This window comes from Jaculus jaculus, chromosome 8, assembly GCF_020740685.1.
Source record: "Jaculus jaculus isolate mJacJac1 chromosome 8, mJacJac1.mat.Y.cur, whole genome shotgun sequence".
NCBI classification, from domain to species: domain Eukaryota; kingdom Metazoa; phylum Chordata; class Mammalia; order Rodentia; family Dipodidae; genus Jaculus; species Jaculus jaculus.
The window spans coordinates 86,055,749-86,061,090 of NC_059109.1; the positions used below are offsets into that span (position 1 = coordinate 86,055,749).

Below are 5,342 nucleotides of genomic sequence, written 5' to 3' on the forward strand. Positions count from 1 at the left end.
TTGCAGATTGAAATAAAAACAACAAAACTACATTGAGACTACTGGTATTTGAAGCTAGCAAATCAGAAAAGATATAACTACATTATTTCTACCCTTTTCCCTCCCCACAACAGGGATCTTTACAAGTGGCTTCTATTTTCAAAGTGCTAAACGAATAAGCATTCAAAGCTTGTACTAAAGTCACTAGAATGGAACAGACACAACTTTAAAGGCCCTCATCCCTGTAATGTCTGTCTTAACTACATTTGGCAAAGAAATGAAAGTAGTGGCTGCACAAGCAGAAGCACACAGCTTAGCCACTGACCCACACTGACCTAGCTCTGTCTCATGAAGACTCTTCCATACCACCTGCAAGCTGTGCTTATCTATCCACCTCATAAAGCCCCTTCCACGCTGCCCACATGTTACACACAACCCACCAGCCCATGTGCCACACTAATCCCGTTTCATGTAGATCCTTCCACACCATGTATCACACGCATCTGTGCGTGACATTGTTTATTATCAATTGGCCATAATATACATTATGTAGAAATGAGCCTTTTAAATCAAAGCTATTGATAGCTGACATTTTCTGTAAATCCAAAAGCTGGTCATTACATTTTATAACTACTAAATGTGAATGCATGTTCATTAGGGCATTTTGGCTCATTTTTGAACTTTCAAAAATTGGTGTATTTACTTTGGCCCATTAAGATAGAAATATCTTACTATTTAATGACTAAATGCCTCTTTTGTTAAAGCCTGACCCTGAGTTTGAGTGCTAGAGTATAAATCATAAAACTAAAAACATTCCAGAATATACTGGCTAATGTGGGAGTTTCTCTAAATTGTGCTTTTTCTTATACATAGTGCATCTGAAAGTTAATCAGTGGGGCAGGGTAGCAATCTAGGGGAATACCCAAATAATTTTCTGTCTAAAATAATTTATTTCAAAATACAATAATTTCTTAGTATAAAAATGTCATTTCCCCAGACTTCTAAGTTGACAGTGTACAAAAAGGCAGCATTTTCATCCTGCAGGTTTAGTGGCCTGTGGAGAATATCATAGTCCCCGGTTTAATGAATACATCATTAATCTAGTTTGAGAACATAAACTTCTAAATATTTTGGAAATCATGTAACAGGGCTTAAAAAGTTCATGTTTTTATATTCCATTAAAAACTTCTAAATATGGAAACAACTCTACCTTTCTTAAAAAATACAGCAAATATAAAATTAAAATTGTTAAGTTAATATGAAATAGGACAAACATCCAGTGGTGACAGTGTGTTCACAGTAGCAAATAATCTAACTGCCAGTTCCCCTACATAGTAGTCTTTAACACAGGGGAGTACTGCAGTTTGCCTGAAGTATAGTGGAAAAGTCAACTAACAATGACAGCTTAGAAGCAGCAGACAGCTCTCCCAGAGCTCTGTGGGCATCTAATGCAGTGAAGCACAGGTTTCATTCAGGATTTATTCATAGACAGTAGTTTCTGGAATGTATACTCTGCTTCTAGACCAAGTACTAACTACTTTAAAACATAATGTTGATGCTTTCTTAAGCTGTGTTTCAGACCTGGTTTACTCACGTGTGTAATTTCTGTTGCATGATATTAGTAATTAGGATATATCTAGTTCTGAAAATTCCAAGTGTTGTGACAATGTGACAAGCTCCTTAATGTGCACCCAGATAATGTCCAGTTTTTCAGTAATGATGTCTTTAAAATATTGCAACTATGTGACCAACCAGTGCTACCAAAAAAAAAAAAAAAAAAAATCAAGGAGGAAGGAGGGAGAATTTTTCTTAACTGGTCTTGTTTTGTACTTTAATCATTATGTAAATTACCTTTAGCTTTAAATATTCATTTAAACACCCAAACAAAGTCCTTTTTTTTTTTAGTAATGATGAGGAAGTTTCATGTACTTATGTAATGTAATGCATTATTCATTTTATGCATGGCTTACTTATACTATTTAAGAAAATATTATTTTAAACTAATAAACCAAAAGGACTGCAGTCTTTCTTCATTTCTTGGTCACTGATTTCTTCAAATAATGGCATCATGTTCATCAATGCTTCTATACCGAATGCCTCTTCTTGAATAATACACTTTGCATCCAGCATAAAGGATAGATAAAACTCCCAGTGTTAGTACAATGCCACCAACAAAGCTGCCTGTGTCAAATTTTTATCCTTTACTTTCCTTAGAGTGAATAGCTGTTGTTAGAGATGTCAGTAAACTGTTGTGGGCTGTGGTTACCAAGGATGTTGATGTCTGGGTCACATTTGGTGAAACACTTGTGGCGTTGGGTGTAGATTTTAAGGCAGTAGAAGTCATATTTGTTGAGACTCCTGGTGTTGACATTTTAGAAATGGTTGTAGGTTTCACAGCGACAGTTGTTACGTTGCTTAACACCACTGATACTAGAGTTGTTGGTGGGTTCACAGTGCTACTGTTAAATTGACTGGTGTGGTTGGAGGTCACATGTTGGACGATACTCTCTGTTGTAGTCCCATTGGAGTTCTGTGGAGACACAGAACTGGTTACATTCGAACCCGGCCCAGCCCCTCCAGCACCTGCAGCGGCCCCAGCAGCAGCACGGCCAGCCCGGGCGCCGCGCGCGCACACTCCCATTGTTCCCCGCGCAGTTGGCCACGGCCTCGCGGGTCCCCGCCCCGAGCCAGCGAGCAGGCGGGAAGCGACAGCTCTGCGTCCCCGTCTGCCCGCCCGCCCGCCGCGGACTCCTGTGTAGCTTCTTTGCCTGGGAGTTGGGAGATCCACCTCAGCCTTCTCAGACAGAGTGCCAGCTTCTCAGGAGCCATTCAAATGACCTGCTTCTTTTTTTTTTTTTTTTTTTTTTTTTTTGGTTTTTTGAGGTAGGGTCTCACTGTAGCCCAGGCTGACCTGGAATTCACTATGGAGTCTCAGGGTGGCCTCGAACTCAAGGCAATCCTCCTACCTCTGCCTCCCGAGTGCTGGGATTAAAGGCGTGCGCCAAGCCCGGCTTTTTTTTTTCTTTTTTTTCAAATGACCTTCTCCATAGTAAAGAAACCCTTCTAAATTACTCAAATCTGTGCCTTGACTTTTCAGGATATATTCAGTTTCTGCCTTATAATACTCAGTAATCATAATTCTATTATTTTACAACATTAGGACTAGACACGGCCATCAGTGTGGGGCTGGCAAGACTGAGTTCTAGCAATATTTTAAGAAAAGAGAGAGAGCAGAAAACACAAACATGAGCTTTCTATTTCTTGCCATGTGATGCTATTGCCAGCTTGGGACTCTGTCAGAGGAAACCACCTGATGTGGGCACCTGAACATCTTATAAAATGTTAAGTTACACAGCCTACAGTATTTTGTTATAGTAATGGAAAATGGATAGATCTACAGGCAGTCATTACCACCATTTCAACCAGCTGGTTAAGATGTACACACCTGTGCAATAATGGCATACAGCCTATACAAGTAACCAACTGTTCTCATTCTCAGATTGGATATAAGGCCGTCCAAGTGGGAGAAAACTTATAACTGATACTGGGAACCAAGTGAGAATGCAATGAACTCATAGACTCCAGAGAGAAGCCACCACTGCTCCATGGCTAATAAGAGTGGATATACACAGAAAAAAAAGTGTCTCAAATAACTATGCTTATCCCCTTTAATCCAAGTTTCTCTCACTCTTGGTTGAAGAATCTGTTTTATTTTGTAGATAACAGAGAATACTGGGGAGGTCCAAGATCCATCTATGTAACAAGAAAAGAGAACTCACTGACTACTATGAACCATGTCACCCCAACCATATCTACTGGGGCCCAAGACAAATTGCAGAAGAAGAAGTAATTTTAACACAAGTACTGTTCTTATTACTAGCATGACAACTAGCTCCAGAGAGATGACAACAGATGCTGTGGTAGCTCAAAAATCAGAGCAGAAATCCAGAGGCTGCGGAGAATTAAACAAAGTCATACTTCTAACATGCTTGCCATAGCTCAGGAATCACAGAGAAAGAGATGGCAGAAAGGTGTAAGAGCCACAGGGGTGAGTAGGAATACCCTGAGGCATAACTCCCCCCACCCAAAAGAAAAAGAGTGACTGAGGTCTTCATGACTCCACACAGTAAATAGCAATTACCCCACTAGGAAGGCCCTCAATGGAATGGGAATGGGATAGAGATAGGATATATAAAAGTATAAACTTTTAAGCCTACCATGGTGGTATCTGCCTTTAATCTTAGCACTGGGGAGGCAGAAGTAGGATTGCTGTGAGCTCCAGTACACCTAACATAGTGAATTCCAGGTCAGCCTGGGCTAGAGTGAGACCCTACCTTGAAAAACAAACAAACAAAAAAAGGGTATAAACTTTAAAAAATAAATAAATAAACCTTATCTCAAAAAGGATTGGAGACTTAAATGTATTATTTAGCACCAACAAACTCTTAGGAGGAAATACAACGGTAAATTTCCATGACCTTGATTTCATGGTTTCTTATTGTTAGGTTGGTATTTGATGGACAAGCAACAATAGGAAGAATGCATGTTTCACTTCAATGTATAGGTGTGTGCAATGATGTGTGCAAAAATAATGGAAAAAGAATAATGGTGTGTGCAAAAACAGTGGAATGAGATTTAAAAGTGGTAGAACATTAGGTACAAGACACTTGTCACTTCTATGTAAAATAAAAGCCGTGTAAACTATTTCTACAGCTCTGTCTTAGCTTGTTTTTGTCAGCCATTGACTGGGTGCTCTGAGAGAGTTAGAAACAGGAATGCAGGGACATAGATGCTGCTGGAGCAGTTCAAATGAGGCCTAAGGGTATGCTCTAGAATGAATCCATGTCTATGACTGAGAAGATGGATGGATGACTGTCATGCAAATTAAAGGAGCAACACATTATTGTTCCCACCATGTTTTGCTCATAGTTAGCAGCTAGTACAAATTTGTATTTTATTCATTCAAAAATGCTTTTATAATTTTTAAAAAATATTCTATTTTTATTTATTTATTTGGGAGACACAGAAACAGTGAGAAACAGAGAGAGAAGGAGAGAGAGAGAGAATGGGGATGCCAGGGCCTCCAACCACCACAAATAAACTCTAGCTGCATGTGCCACCTTATGCATACTTATGTGGGTCCTGGGGAAATCAAACCTGGATACTTTGACTTTGCTGGCAAACACCTTAACCACTAAGCCATCTCTCCAGCCTGGTTTTTGCATTTTTAAATTATTTTTCTCACCATTCAAAATAATGGTCATATTTTTTCCTTCTTCCCTTCCTGGTCACACCCATTCTTCTCTCCTTGGTCCCATTCTCAATAGGAAGAGTCCTGCTTTCATGTCAAATATACATACATA

General features: G+C 39.4%; 1 pseudogene; it reads right to left on the reverse strand.

Moving 5' to 3' along the window:
- Positions 1–1,234: 1,234 nt before the first annotated feature.
- Positions 1,235–2,620, reverse strand: LOC123462876 (annotated as a pseudogene).
- Positions 2,621–5,342: the final 2,722 nt, after the last annotated feature.